The sequence below is a fragment of the Primulina eburnea genome, chromosome 7 (genome assembly GCF_022965805.1).
Source record: "Primulina eburnea isolate SZY01 chromosome 7, ASM2296580v1, whole genome shotgun sequence".
In the NCBI taxonomy this organism is placed as follows: domain Eukaryota; kingdom Viridiplantae; phylum Streptophyta; class Magnoliopsida; order Lamiales; family Gesneriaceae; genus Primulina; species Primulina eburnea.
In genome coordinates this window covers 11,014,970-11,034,429 of record NC_133107.1, presented here as the reverse complement: position 1 = coordinate 11,034,429, position 19,460 = coordinate 11,014,970, and the positions used below count along the sequence as shown (strand labels likewise).

General features: G+C 43.4%; 1 long non-coding RNA gene across 1 annotated transcript; it reads right to left on the bottom strand.

Moving 5' to 3' along the window:
- Nucleotides 1–18,237: 18,237 nt before the first annotated feature.
- Nucleotides 18,238–18,994, bottom strand: LOC140836139 (uncharacterized). Its single transcript, XR_012118984.1, has 3 exons — nt 18,835–18,994; nt 18,429–18,737; nt 18,238–18,337 (listed from the first exon to the last, which is right to left on the bottom strand). It is a non-coding gene; the product is annotated as an uncharacterized lncRNA (long non-coding RNA).
- Between the last annotated feature and the right edge of the window lie 466 nt (nt 18,995–19,460).

Sequence of the window (19,460 nt, the reverse complement as noted above, 5' to 3'; positions counted from 1 at the left end):
TGCACTTAAACTAGTTAACTGACTGCTATCGACAACAAGATTCACGGATTCAGTTTATCACTAAACTGATTCACCTTTATCGAAAAAGAGTCAAAAATCATATAGTGTGATACCCCAATATGTCCCGGGCAGTTGATCCCGGGAATGCTAGGGTCATGGGTCAGGCCCATGAGCGATGCCCGGGTCAGGACAGCCCATCTCTCGAGTGGTTGATTCAGGACATAGCACCAGAGTTCTGGTATGACTTCTCTTCTGACATCTCGAAGCGAGGGAGGCATTTAATGATGTTGAAATACACGCGGCCGACCTATTAACATTAATGAGTGACTGGACAGATGGGATATGACCAATACATGATTTGACACGTCAGAACAATAGGGTGTAATCAGCCGCCCTAGTATATTTAATGCGCACGTCCCAAAAAACGAGGTCATCATTATTTCCTCTACTATAAATACCAGGTTTTGCATTTATTCCTTCATTCAGATATTAATGAACATTTAACACTCATTTATTGCACACCAATATCACAGCCATCACTTGGCTACATTGGTTTCTTGTTTGAGTACCCTGCTGACTTAAGCATCGGAGTGGCCACGCCGGGGACCCCCTCCGGCGCCCATTCACGTGGTTGTTTTTCTTATTGGCAGATCTTTCAAAGGTCAACGAAGAATCTTCTTCCCAGTCCGCCGTCTTAGCTCATATTTCTTCCCGTATTCTTGATAGCTTACCTGGTAGAGTTACCGACCCGACTCCACTGTTCGACCCGGGTGGCATCATTGGCGCCGTCTGTGGGAAATCTGAGTCCTAAGACGTGGATATGGCTCCTACTAGGAGAGCAAACCAAGACGCCTCTCGAGCCCCAGAGGAAAACAATACACGTCTCTCTGGCGCAGGTGGTCCCCCCCCTAATGATCCTCAACCCACCATTCATTTGACTCCCGAAGAATTGAAGAAAATCATAACCGATGCTGTCAACATGGCTAACGCCAAAAAGGCTGCTTCTCACCAGGCCAGTCAGCATGAACAGCAGCGTAAGCAAGCACAAGAGGAAGAGAGAAGGGAAGAAGAAAGGGAAAGCGCAGGTTCTAAATCCCCCACTATCGCTGGAGAATTGGAAGAATTAAGAAAAAAAGTGAAAGCATTGGAAGGGCAGGCTGTCTCCAAGGGCGGTATTTTCGTAATCAAAGGCTGCCCATTCTCTGACATCATCGTCCGGGAACCACTTCCCGGGCATTTCAAGTCGGCAAAAATCAAAGATTATGATGGAAGCTCTGACCCTGAGGAACACCTGGCGCGTTTCGAAAATATGGCCATGTTGCACTGCTATGAGGACCCAATCAAATGTAAAGTATTTCTTACCACTCTGGTCGATTCTGCACAGAGATGGTTTGAAGGGTTGGCGCCACAAAGCATCTGTTGCTTTGAAGATTTTCAAAAAGTGTTCTTGCATCAATTTAGCAGCAGTAAAAAGTACAAAAAGACCGCCTTCAGTTTATTCGAAGTAAAGCAAAGGCAAGATGAAACCCTGAGGGCTTATCTCAAAAGATTCAATCGGGTGGCCCTTGATGTGCCGACCTGTGCACCTGAGACAAAAACCACCGCATTTATGCAAGGGTTATGGGAAGGGGATTTCTTCCGATCCTTAACCAAAAAACTGCCTGAAAATTTTGAGGATCTCCTGTCACGAGCGGAGAAATACATCAATATGGAAGAAGCGCAAAACCAGAAAAGAGAGGCCTTGAAAAGAGCAAGAGGAGATCGGACTTACAAAACTGAAGAAAGAGCTCCTAAGAAAAGTGGTGGGGGTCATTTTCCCCATGTGCCTTTAAAGATGGCTCGGGACAGAGAGATTCAAGAGTGCAGGTCAAATGAAGTCCTTCCTCCCCGTTCAGAGGTCAGAATCTCCAAGCCAGAACAAAAAAGGTACTGTACCCTTCATAAAAATTGTGCTCACGACACTAATCAGTGCCGAGTCCTAGGAAGAAATGCTAATAGACGTCCCGTGTCCGCGCCTCACCCACCACGAGAACGATCTAAACAACCACCCTGGTTGTCCAGACGTTCATCGCTGAATATTCCCCAAAGAACGATGAGCACTTCAAGTGGAAGACGAGGAGGAGAAACGAGTACCCGGGAAGAGAGAATCAAGCCAGTGGGAGGAGAGGATCCTCCTCCGAGTCGAGGAGTAATCAAAATGATTTCAGGGGGAGCTACTGATGGCGACTCTAATCGGGCAAGGAAGGCAAGGGGTAGGAGGGAGTGTCTAGAAGTTGATAATAAAAGAAGAAACGAGCCGATTATAAGCTTTGGACCAGAAGATCTCCAAGGAGTGAGTTTACCTCACAATGATGCGCTGGTCATTCAGGCCCGCATCGCCAATTATGACGTGTTAAGAATTTTCGTGGATAATGGGAGCTCTGTCAATGTTATTTTCAAAGATGCCCTCATCCAAATGGATCTGCATGAATACCAGCTGGAAACTGTGGAAACCGCCCTGTTCGGGTTCGCTGGGCACGCCGTGTATCCAGAAGGGGAAATTGCTCTACCCCTGACTCTGGGCACTGGAGACTTGAGAAAAACTGTCATAACTACTTTCACAGTGGTGGACGCCCCATCTTCATATAATGTCATCATAGGGAGACCAGCCATGAATGAAATGAGAGCAGTGGCCTCGACGTACCACCAAAAGATCAAATTCCCAGTGAAAGGACAGGTCGGAGAAGTCAAGGGCGACCAGCCCTCTTCTCGAAGATGTTATGGAGAAACAGTCCGAATTGATCAGAAGAAGGCAAGAAGGGAAGGGAAGGGGAAAGAACACCAGGAAGAAGCCCGGGAAGGGGAAGTACACTTTGTGACGGAAGAAGAGCAAGAATCGGTGGAGATTGAGTCGGGAAAGACTATCCGGATAGCTCGGGACATCTGCGCCACCACCCGGGTAAAACTCTTGCAATGTTTAAAAACTAATGCCGATATCTTTGCTTGGTCTCAGCAGGAACTGACCGGGATCTCGCCCCAAGTGGCCGAGCATAGACTAAATATCCTCCCAGGGTCCCGGCCAATTAAGCAAAAAAAGCGACATTTCGGCCCGGAGAAAGATAAAATAATTGAAAAACAGGTCGAAGCATTGCTGAGGGCTGGACAAATTAGGGAAGTCCATTTCCCTTCTTGGCTATCGAATGTAGTTCTCGTCCCAAAGTCTGCTGGGAAATGGAGAATGTGTGTAGATTTCAGAGATCTGAATAAAGCTTGCCCGAAGGATTGTTACCCACTCCCTCGGATTGATCAGCTAGTCGATTCCACTTCTGGGTGTGAAATCTTGAGTTTTTTGGATGCATATCAGGGATATCATCAGATCCCTTTAGCTACAGAAGATCAAGACAAAGCTAGTTTCGTCACGTCTGGGGGAACTTTCTGCTATGTTGTAATGCCTTTTGGACTAAAAAATGCAGGGGCTACATATCAACGACTGATGAATCTTGTCTTTCAAAAACAGATAGGCCGAAATATTGAAGTATATGTGGATGACATTTTGATTAAAACCCGAGAAGTCACCCATTTCATCGATGATCTGATCGAAACCTTCGCCACTTTGAAGCAGTATAGGATAAAACTTAACCCGGCCAAATGTGTGTTTGGGGTTAAGAGTGGCAAATTCTTGGGGTTCATGGTCACGGATCGAGGAATCGAAGTCAACCCAGAAAAAATCAGGGCCATCATGGATATGCCCTCTCCTCAGTCGGTTCGAGATGTGCAAAAACTGACAGGGAAAATTGCAGCCTTATCACGCTTCATTTCCCGATCTGCACACCGTAGCTATCCTTTCTTTCAAGTTCTGAGGAAAGCACAGAAATTCGGCTGGGATGATAACTGCGAGCAGGCCTTTCAAAATTTGAAAAAACACTTGGCTGAATTGCCTGTCTTAGCAAAACCCGAGCCCGGAGAAAAATTGTGGGTCTATCTCTCAGCCACCGAAATTGCTGTTAGTTCCGTGCTCGTCAAGGAAGAAGGGACCGATCAGAAGCCTGTCTACTATGTCAGTCACGCCCTTCGCGGAGCCGAAATGAGATACAGTGAATTAGAAAAGATTGCTCTAGCTTTGGTAATGACTGCTCGAAAGTTGAGACCGTATTTCCTATCACATCCCATTGTGGTCCTCACTAATTCTCCTCTCGGCAGAATTATGACTCATGCAGAGGTCTCGGGGAGGATGATCAAATGGACTGTAGAACTCGGGGAATACGATATTGAGTATAAACCCCGGGCTGCAATAAAAGCACAAGCGCTATCAGATTTCTTAACGGAAATGATCCAGCCCGAGGAAGAAAAAGTGTGGAGGGTATTTGTTGATGGCGCTTCAAACATAGCAGGATGCGGAGTGGGGGTCGTCTTGATCTCCCCACTCGAAGAAAGGATTAAATTGGCTTTAAGGATTGACTTTAGGGTCACGAATAATGAAGCAGAATACGAAGCTGTCTTGGCAGGGTTGCGTGCTGCCCGAGAGATTGGGGCATCCCGAATCATCATTTATTCCGACTCCCAGCTGATTACTCAACAAATTAAGGGAGCTTACGAAGTTAAGAATGAAAAGATGCTCAAGTACTTGAATCTTATCACTTCTCAAGCGTCATCCTTCACAGACTGGAGTATCGAACAGATTCCCCGGGAAGAAAACACCGAAGCCGACACATTGGCTAAATTGGCGGCTTCCTTGACAGAAGTAAGCACCCGGGAGATTCTCTATTGTTCGAAGCTCGTATCTTCGCTTGAAGAAGAAACACCCCCGCTGAGAGAAGACTCTTGGGTGACTCCTCTCATAGAATATATAAAGGAGGGAAAACTTCCAGAAGACCGGACCCAAGCTGTAAAGATCAGGAAGCAGGTACCCCGATTTGCCCTTTTAAATGATGTTTTATATAGGCGATCCTTTCAGGGCCCCTTACTCAAGTGCCTATCGGGGGAAGAGACAGAGTATGTCCTTCGGGAAATACATGAGGGATGTTGTGGGGAACATCTCGGGGGAACGGCTCTATCGCGGAAGGTTATTTTAGCAGGATTTTGGTGGCCCCAAGTAAACCAAGATGCTGCCCGGCTCGTCCAGAAATGCCAAGGTTGTCAACATCACTCTAATTTCCACCACCGCCCAACTGCTAACATGCAACCGATCTCCGCATCATGCCCTTTTGACCAATGGGGATTGGACATCGTGGGTCCCTTTCCGCCAGTTCGCGCCCAGAAGAAGTTCCTCCTGGTAGCCGTGGATTATTTTTCTAAATGGGTAGAAGCCGAGCCGTTGGCAAGAATCACCGAGGATGAAATCATGAAATTCTTATGGAAAAACATTGTCTGCCGATATGGCATCCCCAGGAAATTGATTTCAGACAATGGCAGACAATTCCAAGGAAAAAAGATTACCTCTTGGTGTCAGGAAATGAAGATTATGCAATCTTTTACCTCAGTAGCCTACCCTCAAGCCAATGGCCAGACAGAGGTAACCAACAGGATCATCGTGCAAGCTTTGAAAGCCCGGTTGCAGGGGAAAGGAAAAGATTGGGTAGAAGAATTACCCAGCGTCTTATGGGCTTATCGGACTACTCCTCGGACATCTACTCGGGAAACCCCATATGGTCTGGTTTATGGATCTGAAGCAGTCTTGCCAGTAGAAATCGGGCAATCTTCCACTCGAGTGGAATCCTATTCGAGCAACAATGACTTATCTCGAGCCCTGGAGCTCGACCTTGTGGAAGAAAAAAGAGATCGGGCGGTCATCCGGATGGAAGCTTATCGCAACAGGATCATAAAATCCTATAACAAGCACGTCCGAAGAAGTGATTTTCACGTGGGAGATCTGGTTATGAAAAAAGTTAAACCGGTGGGTGATGTGGGGAAGCTAGAAGCCAAATGGGAAGGGCCTTTCAAAGTAATCAGAAAAGTCAGTTCTGGTACGGCCTATTATCTCGAAGATCCTCAAGGACGTGTTCTTAAAAGACCATGGAATGCTTTCATTTAAAGAAGTATTATGCTTAAGAAACATTTGTATCTATTATTTCTACACTGAATGAAGGAAATTACTCGAAAGAATTCTTTTAAGTCCAGGGACCCGTACCCTGGCCCGGTGGACCCGTACCCCGGATAATCTTTTAAGTCCAGGGACCCGTACCCTGGCCCGGTGGACCCGTACCCCGGATAATCTTTTAAGTCCAGGGACCCGTACCCTGGCCCGGTGGACCCGTACCCCGGATAATCTTTTAAGTCCAGGGACCCGTACCCTGGCCCGGTGGACCCGTACCCCGGATAATCTTTTAAGTCCAGGGACCCGTACCCTGGCCCGGTGGACCCGTACCCCGGATAATCTTTTAAGTCCAGGGACCCGTACCCTGGCCCGGTGGACCCGTACCCCGGATAATCTTTTAAGTCCAGGGACCCGTACCCTGGCCCGGTGGACCCGTACCCCGGATAATCTTTTAAGCCCAGGGACCCGTACCCTGGCCGGATGGACCCGTACCCCGGATTATCTTTTAGGACTTATACCCAACCCGGGTAAACCGTATCCCATTTAGCAATCGAAATTACGAAATTTTTCTAAAGGGAGCAAAATCGAAAAAAAAGAAACATGCATACATAGATCAGAGGAAAGGGGTTACAAAAAAAAAAAAAAAAAAAAAAAGAGAGTTGTTTATTCCGCAGGAGGGTCCCGCTTATCCATATCTTCCTTGTCATCGTCTGGGAGAGATGCAACAGCCTTCTCCAAATCTGGGAAATCTTCCATATCCGCTGGAACCAGGCCAGCTTCCTCGAATTGCTCCAAACACTTGTTAAAGCCTTGTTCAAAGTACGGGAAAGCTTTTCTGGCCAGCATTCGTTTAAAATCCGAAGACTTCAGGAAGTGTGACATCTGCTCTGTCTGGGTCTTCCTCAAAAGAGCCACTGCCGCCTGAAAGTCCTCAGCCCGGACCCGGTGGTATTCTGCATCTTCTCTGGCAGCCAGCATCCCTTCTCTAGCCTCAGCAGCCATCGCCTCGAAATCCTCGGCACGAGCCCGGGAGGATTCTGCTTCTGCCCTGGCCGACTGCGCCTCCGCCCGAACAACAGATAAGTTTGCCTGAAGCAGATCCATCTGCTGTTGCCAAATGGCCTTCTCCCGGGCCAGGACATTCTCATGAATTTCCCTGATCCGGCTTACTTCCTCTTGGAGCTGACCATGCGCTCCCTGAGCGGCCTTGGTTTGGGCATTAGCTCTCTTGGCTATCTTCGCCACTCGTTCATGCCCATGAAGTAACATTTGTAAACCCTGGTAATGAAAAGGTCAGGAAAATTTGCAGGAGAAAGGAAGAAGCAAGGGAGAGGGAACCCAAAAAAATGAACTTACCGAGAAGGTCCGGGCCGCTCCTTCGCTTAGGAGCATATTAGGGTGCATTCCCTGAAGATGTGCCACCTCGTCAGGTCGGAGGAAGCTCCCGATCACCCCTAGTAGATCTGAACTGATGGTATCCCCAAAAATATTGGGTAGAACCAGAGGCCTCGTCGCCGAAGTGCCTGTAGAAGGATCAGCCAAAGCAGGGGAAGGGGTCATCCCCTCGGGCTCATCTTCCACCACTACCGTCTCCACCCGTGGCTCCGTGGTGGCTCTCCTCTTGCGACGGTTCAGGGAAGTTGAGTCTTCCTCCCCTCCCGAAGAGATAGGCCCCACCCTGGGAGAACTGGCCCCTGCTTGGGCATTACTCTCTGCTTCCCGGGCCAAATCTGCCTCGCTGGCTCTGTGTTCTTCTGTTTCTTGAGCTTCAGCTGCCTCCCTAGCACGGCGTGCTTCCAATTCACCAGCTTCGGCCGCCTCCCTGGCCCGGCGCTCCTCCTGTTCCTGGGCTTCCTTCGCCCTTTTCTCCGCTCTAATCCTCTTTTGCTCCGCTTTCCTCTGAGCAGCAGCCTCTAGAAAGCTTGCTTTGATCATGTCTTCTTCGGCTACATCAAGAACACAGTGGGTCAGCAAGGTAAAGTCGCCAAAAAAAAAAAAAAAAAAAAAAAAGCCAAGAAAAGCGATTTACCCGCCTGCGACCCGGGTTGATCAAACTCGTCGATGATCTGATCTACAGGGTCTTCAGGCCGGGACCCGATCCCGTAATAGGCCAGATTGTTCGACCCAATCAGCACTGAAGATAAGAAGGATTGCTTTCCTAAAGCATCCCAGGCATCGGTAAAAGGAGGAAGAAGTTTGAAATCTCGGGGAAGCTCAGGTTGTTTAGGCATGGAAGGAAGAAACCCCAAAGCACAGGTGGGGAGAGTCGGAAATTTCAGAAAGAAAAATTTTGTTTTCCATCCCTTCAAAGAAGAAGGGATGTCGGTTAAAAACCGATAGTGCATCCGGGCCATAAAAGAAAAAACCCCGTCATTAAATCGACAGGAATAAAAATAGTGAAAGACGGAGGAGTTAATGGGAATAAGTTTCATGCGGAACAAAACAAAAGTAGCTGCCATAATACGAAAAGCATTGGGATGAAGATGATTAAGAGGAAGGTTAAAAAATCGAGCAACTCCTTCAAAGAAATGATGAACCGGGAAACGGAGACCGCTCCTAAGCTGCTCAAGGAAGAAAGCGTGGTATCCGAGGGGAGGAGTATCAGGATGGTCAGTAGGTCCGGGAATCCTAATGTCATAAGTAGAAGGAATAGCCCCCAGGGACCGAATGTCTCCTAAACTACCCGGACGGAGAGTGGAAGACACCGTAGAAAACCAGAAGGGCCCTGTTATTTTACCCTTCCCTCTACTCGGGGAGCCCAGGGGTCGGGAAGAAGACGCTTTAGCAGTCTTCTTGGACAAGGATCGAGAGGGGATAGTAGGAATACCCCTCGGAATCTGAACAGACTGGTCAGAAGGGGTGGGAGAATTGTCCTCCGATAGGCCCCTAGCATTTTTGCCCGAGGTAGAAGAAGTGGAATTGGACATGATGGAAAAGAAGCAAATAAGACACAGAAAAGAGAGACTTACTGAGAGGAATTGAGGGTGATGGTTGATAGTCGGAGAGATCGCCGGAGAAATCTACAGAGAAGACCGAGGAAGAAAACAAGCAAGGCTTCGCCGAAGAATAAATTTGCAAGTGATTTTTAGAAAAAGCGATGGATCGCTATATATAAGGGTAAGATGGAATTTATGCCGTTGATCTGGCATAGATTGGACGGGCTAGATTAGCCTTGGAAGTTGAGCGGCATCATTCGGCGGGAAAATTGAAAAGACAGTTGCTCAAATCGAGGCGCCATGGTAGCTGAGAATACGTACGGGCTCTGACAACACGTCCTCAGAATTCTATCATTATGACTGCGCAATGATTGACTGAAAAAGCGAAGAGAGGGATTGGGATAATGCCATATCTCGGCCTTATTCAGATCCCGGAAGAACTAAAGTTATCGAAGGAATACCCACTATACTCAGATTGGGACATACCGATTTATCATATGACTATTCTTTTATATCCATGCGTGAAAAAGGTAAAGAGGTAATACGCCCCGATAGAATCCTTTTATCACAATCAAGAAAGAAAACATGCCAAGTCCCGGCCTCTTACGAGGTAACTCGGAGCAGAGGATCCCATCACCCGGCTAAAAGGCCCGGACAGCATGGGACCCGACGTTCGGATATGTTTAGGCCTACCTTTTTCGGTTTTCGGATTGATGATTAGTTTAGCTGGCGTTAAAACATTTGCAAGGAATTAAAAGAAGACGCAGGAATTAATTGTCTAAATTTTCATTAAGGGAATGGTCGGCGTCTTATTACAGAAATTTCAGTGGCCACTCGACCTTTCCACTCATCCATCCAGTCAGTAACTTCTTGAATGCCAAGATTGACAAAGGAATCAGTGCTCGAGACCTTATTTAGATGCCGCCATTCCTTCCACAACATGGCATGCAGTAGGTTTTGGTCAGTCAGCAACTCTTCAATGCGGGATACCCCTAGTTCCCGCCTGTATTTCCTCGTCACCATCCTTTGAGAACGAGTGAGGACTGTGCCGTTCAAATAAAGAAGGCCGATGAATTGAAGCTTATGCCAGGTACATACGACTTTGGCCAGAATGTACTCATCGACATTCTTTTTGAAAAGCTCTACATAGGGACGTAACTCCGCTGGGATTTGACTTTGCACACCAACAGAAGAGATGGCACTGCTGCAAGTGCTGGAGTCGCTGGAGCTCGACATTGTTCTGATTGGTATGGGTGCATCTTATCCACCAATTTATTTATAGGAAAGGGAGGAAAAGACGTTTGGGATGAGGGAATGTGAAGAGCCTAAGGTTAATTAAAGCATGCCGTCATTTATTGGGAAGGAGAATGTATCATAGCCATTAAGACCAGTGCACGTGGGCGATTATTAAGGGCCTCGAAAATTACGTGGGGTAGACCAAAAGGCGGATGCAGTTATCAAAACGACCCCGAATATGAAAGGTTTCCCGAGATAATATTCAATGATAATGCATGCATCATTCTGACTACCCGGATATCACAAACCTTGGAGCTTCGTATCCTCTCTAAGAGATTGTCAGAGCCCAACGTAATGTTTCAAAGCAAAGCCGGTGATCAACCATTACCGTGGGGATACTTTTGTTTGGTTTGTTCAGCAGATATTCAGTAATAAAGACTCATGCCAGATCTTAAAAATACAAAGCAAGGATGAAACAGAAGAATAACTTTATTCACTTGCTAGCATTTCTACTAATTACAGCGGAGTATTCTTCTTCTACAAAGAGTATCCACATGGTTTTCCATTTCCTTAGCTCATTTGGGGAAGACTTGAGGAAGCCCTCGGTGCTTGTAATGCCCGAGAGGATTTTCATCTCCTTAAGCAACATCAGCTGGTAGATGTAATCACCCTCGAAGATGTTCACCTCTTCAGTCACGTTCAGACATTCCCGATACTTCTCCATCTTTACCACCAGTCTAGAAGCATTAGCTTCTCCGGTCTCGTGGAGAAGTTGTAATTTCTGAAGTTTCTCCCAGTAACGAACAATCTTATGGAACACTTCATCTTCTATCTCGGTTTTCTTCTTCTCAACTAATCGCCACGAGACTTCTTCCATATCTGAATTCGACGGATTACTGGAGCTCGCCATTTGACTCTTGTGACCAACTATTTAATGGTAACTTGGAAAAAATAAAAAAGATGTTGCTATATTTATAATAGCAAGGGGCTAATCACAACCGTCGAATCCTTGGATACATAGACGGTCAGGACGGACATTGGGAATTGCACCAGAAAGTTGAAAAGACGTACACGCCTATCGAAATATTGCGATAAATCATCCTCGAAAACATAAAAACGTGGGAGGTATGATTGATTGATGTACATCGCGAGTCTTCACCATACACCGACGTCTGTGTAGCTATGCTCAGTCCAGAAGGTGTATCAAAATGGCTTTCCTGACCGGGCACAAGGGACTAATCGGGACAGCGAGTAGACTCTAGCCCGACTATTTAAGGAAGGAGTGATGATACCCCAATATGTCCCGGGCAGTTGATCCCGGGAATGCTAGGGTCATGGGTCAGGCCCATGAGCGATGCCCGGGTCAGGACAGCCCATCTCTCGAGTGGTTGATTCAGGACATAGCACCAGAGTTCTGGTATGACTTCTCTTCTGACATCTCGAAGCGAGGGAGGCATTTAATGATGTTGAAATACACGCGGCCGACCTATTAACATTAATGAGTGACTGGACAGATGGGATATGACCAATACATGATTTGACACGTCAGAACAATAGGGTGTAATCAGCCGCCCTAGTATATTTAATGCGCACGTCCCAAAAAACGAGGTCATCATTATTTCCTCTACTATAAATACCAGGTTTTGCATTTATTCCTTCATTCAGATATTAATGAACATTTAACACTCATTTATTGCACACCAATATCACAGCCATCACTTGGCTACATTGGTTTCTTGTTTGAGTACCCTGCTGACTTAAGCATCGGAGTGGCCACGCCGGGGACCCCCTCCGGCGCCCATTCACGTGGTTGTTTTTCTTATTGGCAGATCTTTCAAAGGTCAACGAAGAATCTTCTTCCCAGTCCGCCGTCTTAGCTCATATTTCTTCCCGTATTCTTGATAGCTTACCTGGTAGAGTTACCGACCCGACTCCACTGTTCGACCCGGGTGGCATCATAGTGTTTATTCAACCCCCCTTCTAAACACTTCAACCCTTCAAACTGATCCTAGCATATTGCATAGATATATGTGTTAGTTGCATATGAAGCGGTATGTTAAGTGGTTTCATGAAAGATTCATTGCATATAGGGAAAATGCATCTAAGCTTGATTCTGATGTATTGCATAAAGTAATTCTTATTCCTAGTGAACTATGATTGTACATTTGTATGGATTTTGTTATGTTGCTAACTAGGTCTAAGAAGGGGAGGAACTTAGTTTTTGTGATACTTAATGATATTTAATCATTTGGTGTCATTGATATTTGATGCCTAGTGTAATTGATGATTACATGGAGAGGACAACCAAGGAGTTGGGGTTCCAAACAATTATGGAGCACGCGGGTGAAAGCGCCTAAAATCTAGAGTTGAATAGCAAGCATGTTGATATTTTAATTTTTTTTATTACTAACGTGCTTCTTTTTTGCGTAGGTAGCCAATATTTGAGGACAAATCTTTTTGAAGAAGGGGAGTGTGATATGAATATGGCCGGACATTACAGGCTAAATCTTGAGAGGAGATCCAGACAGATGTATAGTCAAGATCGTACAAACAAGAGTCGAAGCATCAAAGAATTTGACATGCATAACAATGAAGTTGGATGACATTTATATGTTATTCAAGTGCTAAATTATGAAGATGATGCCAAATCAAGACCCCGGACCCGAGAGGTCGGCACTAGGGCGGCAAAACTTCGCTCCCGAGCGCGTGCCTGGCGCCCGAGCTGTACAATTTCGCGCCCGAGCACCATAGTCACTGTCCAGACGGTGAATTCCAGAACAATCCGCACCCGAGCGGTAACATCTTGCCACTCGAGCGCGTCCAGTCCAGAACACAAGGCGCCCGAGCGGTAGAATCTCGCGCCCGAGCATGCCACCTGCGGAAAAGTGTCTTATTTCCTAGATTAGATTCCTAGTTAATTAGGTAACTAGATTTTGATATCTTTTAGACTTGTAAACAATATATTGTAACGCCCAAAAAATCAGTACACATAAACCGCATGCATGCAAATTATTTAAATTGCCTATTTATTTTATTAAATTGATTTGAAAAGCTTAAATGATATATTTTACATGCTTAAAATTTAAATTGCATTATTTCATGAAATTAAAGGATTTTTATCCGAACATTCGATACTAGGCTGAGGAAAAGAGACCGATGAAGACCGAGATAAAAATATTTTTCGATAAATGTTTTGAGGCTTGATAAAATGATTAAATATGATTAAAATTTTCTAAAAATGGTGGAGCCCAAATTATTTTTCGAGACGAGCTCGATTTATCCAGGAAGCCGGTTTTGGTTAAACGATGTACTTTTTAAGGCCCGAAAAGTATGATTTTCGAAAACAAATTTTTGTAAACTTTTATTTCACAATTAAATAGGTCTTAATGAGCCTAATTTACCTAATATTATTGGGCCTAATTATTTTCAAATCAAGAGTCCTAAAGATCCTAAACTCTACACACATAAATTCATTCTTATAAGTTTTAGCAACAATTGATGTGATATATCAGCTACGTGAGTTTAAAAAACTCAATAAGTTTATAAAACGCAATAAGTTGACACTTCAATTATTGATCAAGTAATTGGATGCAATAAAATCTGGAAAACATAAATAAACAAGAAGAACTTCACATATAACAATCAACAATTCATAAATAAAGATTCGATCAATCTACATCGTCCTACAGATTAAAAAAATTAGTTTATAACATAAAAACGATAAAACAAATTAATATTTTTCGACATCACTAATTGTCTAAGTAAGAAGAAGGGAAGAAGAATCGAATAAGAATTGCAAATTCATCCAAGTGGATGCGCTCTTCGTCTTCGTTCTTCGTTATCGCTCTCTTTCCCGTTGGCTATTGTTTAATTATTATATGTGTGAATTGTTGCAAAAGCCCAAGAAAAGCCCGTGAAATTTTGTGTTTTTCACCCGTGCGCGGGCTACTTTTCACGATTTTTTCTTTTGCTCTTTTGCTTCCTTTGCTTTCTTGCTCGGCACTTCATTATTCCATTTCAAAATTTAGTTTATTCCTCGTTGGTCACAAGTTATGCACAATGTTTGATTCCAGTGACATAAATAACAACAAAAAACACGTAAATGTACTCGATAACTACACACTTTCATGCCAATTTCTTGGTTAATTTAAGTGCAAAACTTGTACTTGTCAACAAATAAATATAATTTGATTTTAAAAATAAAATATAATGGAAGTACAACAAAATGATTTTTTATATAATTCGAGCGTATTTTAGATCGTTATCACAGAGAACCTATTGAAACTTTTCGTGGACTCCGTACCATAAGCACCTAGAGACGGAGCAACCTAAAACAGAGATGATCAACATAATCATCCGCAACATCAAAGAGTACACAATGCCTTTCCAAAATGGAGATTATTCTTCAGAATATAAGATGTGAATCGATGTGGCCGTATAAGAAATTATGCAATATTTATCAAACACCTTCAATATCACAAAATATAATGAATCTAACTTATGAATAATTCCTATTATTGATGTTTACAAATGATCAAAGCAGGCAGAAATTTGGAAGAAGCAGACAATTCATCAAACTGAAGATGATAAAAAATTAATTTCTAGCCCACCGATATCAACAAACTAGTAAGAATAAACAAATATTTTTTTTAATAAAGTAAAATGATGAAGCAATGGTAAGATCAAACAATAAAACATGTAGGTTGAACCAGGGAGTCGCGCGGGGACGCATGGCCTCCAAACTGTTTCCTCCTTCCTTATTTCCATTAACTAGAGATGACAATTACTTGATTTTGGGTAGGATTCTGTATCCTCCGTCTTCATCCTAATCTATTATATTAATTATTATCCTCATCTTCATCCTCATCGGGTATTCAATATTATCCTCATTCTCGTATCCATCGGATGATTGAATATTCATACTCTACCCAAAATCATATTACTGTTTATAATTGCATTATTTCAAATTTGAATTATTTCGGGTAAGTTATGAATATTTATTAAATTGTTGAGAACAATGAGGAAAAAATAAACATAAAATTAGCAAATCCAACATTACAGAAGAAATAACAAAATATTAGAAATTATTTATCTTTACAAAAAAAGCAAGAGTGTGTAACTCGAATTGGAGGGTGATCCGAGAACATCAAAGACTTCTTTCACCTTTTCCTCTAAATCGACCAAGGACAATAACATAATCTTGCATTCAATGGATATCTGCATGTTACGACTTTAATTTACAATCATGGGAAGATCAAACATAAAGCTTGGTGTGCATACAGAAAAATGCATTAAACTAAGAACATTGGAAAGTCAGATAATGTGATGCCTGGGGTTGAAGAAGGGGGGAGCAATCGCCGGTATCATGAGATTACATGGACAATGAGCGGCTCTTGACAGGATTTTAGGCAAAATGAACATGACTGAACCGATCTCATACCGGAATGAGAGGAATTCTAAAACTGATCAGATATGAGACTGTGTATTTGAAGAGTATTTAAAAGATTTGATAGGTACTTGTCATGTCATAAAGGTGCATATTTTTTCAGGAGCTCATCACATAAAAACTTCAAAGTTAACATGCTTGACTTGAGTCAATAATGAGATGAGTGATCCCGTGAGAAGTTTCGTATTGTGCATGTGAGTAAGGACATAAGCAAGTTGGAAAGACTCCTCTTGGTACAGTAAGAACAATTGTCGAATCTAGGACGTTACAGATAATGTCACGGGCACCAATATATTTAAAGATGAAAATCATGCACAGAACAATTGTTGGACGAAGAAATTACCATTCAAAGAGCTGAAGTAACCAACACACACAAGCTCTTCAGCTGTGATAGATCGAGTGATATGGACCATAACAAGAAACCAACACAAAGACAGGCTCGAGCCCAGAGGCACCAATTTAAAACTCAAATGTCCAATAGCGAACATGATTCAATGGACATTCTATGGAAGAGAGAATTGCTCACCTGATGCAAATAGAATGTGATACCCTTGTTTCACATCGAAAAAAATCAAGATTTAAAATGAGTTTATAATGACTTACAATGGACTTCTATAGCAACTTGGGTTAATCATTTTCATAAAACGAGGACGAATACGAAGTAGTTGCTATAGGGGCTCATTGTGCAGTCACGCAGCCGCGGGCCCTGGCTCGAGGCGTGACAGAATGGTATCAGAGCCGGTCACCGGCATGGAACACCGGAAAATAAGTGCTATGCAGGGCAAAGTGTTACGTGCATGGGAGCCACCTCTTGAACCTGCGGGGCAAAGTGCTACATGACGGGAGCCACCTGTTGAACCTGTAGGAGCCACCTCTAGATTCTTGGTGCTGGTGGATCGAGGGGCCAGGTCGCGACGAGGACGTCGCGTTCTGAAGTAGGGGTGATTGTGATACCCTTGTCTCACATCGAAAAAAATCAAGATTTAAAATGAGTTTATAATGACTTACAATGGACTTCTATAGCAACTTGGGTTATTCATTTTCGTAAAACGAGGACGAATACGAAGTAGTTGCTATAGGGGCTCATTGTGCAGTCACGCAGCCGTGGGCACGGGCTCGAGGCGTGATGTGAGGACCGGATTTTTATCCGCATTATAATTAAATAATTGTAAGAAAATGTTAGCATGAGATTTTATTTTGTGCATTGGAGAATATTTTATGGGATATGTGGAGATACTATTGGACATGCAATATTATATTGATATATTGTGATTAAGCATGCAATTTTCGAAAATTAGGAAGGAGATTTTCTTGCAAGAATCGTATATCACACAAGTGAAAGAACTTAGGCAGGATATTACTTCGGATTTTCGAAAATCCTTCTATAATGTAGGCCTAGATAGTGGAATGCATGGGTGCTTTGGGATCTTGCAAGGTAAGTGGAAACTAAATCATCAAGTTGACTCAGAAAATATCCCTTGACTTGGCAGCACTATTTTCGAACCAAGCAAAGGGGAAGGAACCAAAGATTTAAATCCCATGGAATTGGAAGATAATCTCACCAATTTAGTAACATGATTTTCGAGTTTTGGCAAGGGAATTAGAGTCAATTATTGTGAGATTTATGCCAATATTTAGAATGATTCTAATGCCAAAATTAACTCCCTCTTCCTCACCTATAAATACCCCATCACCCCTCCATTATCCTACACCATATTTTCGAAATTCTCCTAGCTAAAGTTCTCGAAAATCCAGCAAGCATCCAAGCCGAAATTCTGCTCCAAGGTCGTTCCAGAAATCACGTCGAAGATCCGCTCGAGTATAGAGAAAGGGGCGATCCACTTTCCGAAGTCGAGTATCCACGTTTTAGCATCAAATATACGGTAAGTGGGCTATTTTTAAAACTTTAAAATTTCGAATCAGTGTATGCATGTTTTCGATTTTTTTTACAAGAAAAATAAATAGTCGAGTACAATTTTCTTCCTACTCTCTTCTTGTATTGTCATGCGATTTTAAAAGCACTGTGAGGAGTCGACTGTATACGGGAGGGAATCCCAACCTCGACGTACCCTTACGCTGTGGGGGACATAACCGCTATATGGCCTCGCCCCCTAAGAGGAGTAAAAATTAGGGACTGACGTCAGTAAACCGTAGAAAGTAGATGAGTCGCAGTGCTGTGTCAATGTTATGTATGTTTACGAAGTACGTATGAAACTCGTGATTTATGTTTCGAATTTTATGCATGTTGTATTTATTGTGCTCGATTTTCCCCCACTTGCTGAGTATTCCCCAAATACTCACCCCTTACGACCCTCCCCAGATAAGTCCGAAGAACAGATCGAGGAGGAGGAATCCGAGCAGTTTTGGGGATGGTGAATGCTCGAGGAAATTGATTATGTTTAAGTTATTTTATTTCAGTCTTACGTTTCCGCATTGTAAACTCTGTCGTTTAGTGATTTTGGATTGAGAAGACAATTTTATTTCATTTGAGATTATGATATACAAACTGGTTCGGTTTAAACTGTACTACGATAGGCTTGTTGTTTTCAATTGTGTGATTGTCAACGACGCCGGTGTCCATCCAAGTTCGGGGCGTGACACATGACATAGAAAATAGCTTCGAGTAATTGAACAACTAACAGGGGAACGATAATGAGTCCCCAACAAGAAATGTCGCAGTGCAAGAGGATGGTGTAACTCGGTAACCTACAAAAGAATATTGAATAAAAAATAGCCGTGAGCACATATGCACGTCCAAAGGAATCGAATGGAAGATAACATTCCTAGTATCCTTTACCTCGTGTATGGTGAAGAAGTTTCCAAGTGATTTGGACATTTTCTCATCATTCGTCGTGACAAAACCATTATGTATCTAATAACTAACTTTCATTAAGGAGGAAGCCGGCACAACTTCGAGCAATCTCATTTTCACGATGAGGGGAGATCAATGTGCTATCCAGGTCTCCCAGGGAATTTCTCATTTTCATGATGAGGGAAGATCAATGTGCTATCAAATGTATGTGTCAAGTATTGAGCACTCATGGCACTGCATTCAATGTGCTATCCAGGTCTCCCAGGACCCCAGGGGTTCTCCAAAAATGGCTTGCTGGGTTTTGAGGCCTGACCAAAAAAAATGAACTTCTTCATTCAAGAGTACAAGGGCCAGATAATTATGTTAGTCCAATGGCTGCAGAAGTTTTCACCTTTCATAAAGCAAAAAATCAGCAGGATTCCGCTTTCTCTCATCAACAGCAACTCGCTCCCCAGTGCTGTTATCTTCTAGCTTTCCATCCGGATAGGAGACCATAATTTGGGAACTTTTCGACAGAGAAATAAACATCACCATCAACAGCACAATTGCACTCACTAGCACATATTTGTCATAGAACTACATTAAAAAAGCAGTTAAGATGTCTAAATTTAATCTTTTTGAGTAAGAAAAATAAATTTATCTATTCCAATGAGAAGATTAACAGGTGAGCCTAACATCGAAGCAAAAATACATGTAAACTACAATTTTGTACCAACTTGTGCCTGAATGTTCAAGAAATTCTGAAGTTCGGTACTACACTGAGATTTGAAAATGCCCATGATAGCTATTGAATCTTCAATGAGAAATAAATACAAATAAAACGGTAAAGCGAAGAACATGAGCAATCATGTCCTAGATTTGCAGCATATGATCAATAACCCGTGGTTGATGGTGGGAACAAGGGAATGAATATCTGCCATGTCATTAAGAAACTCATCGCAAAAACGACCCCTCAACGCCTTTGGATCCTCCCCGACCTCATTTGCTCTGCGTATCTGCAAAATATGTACCGTGAGA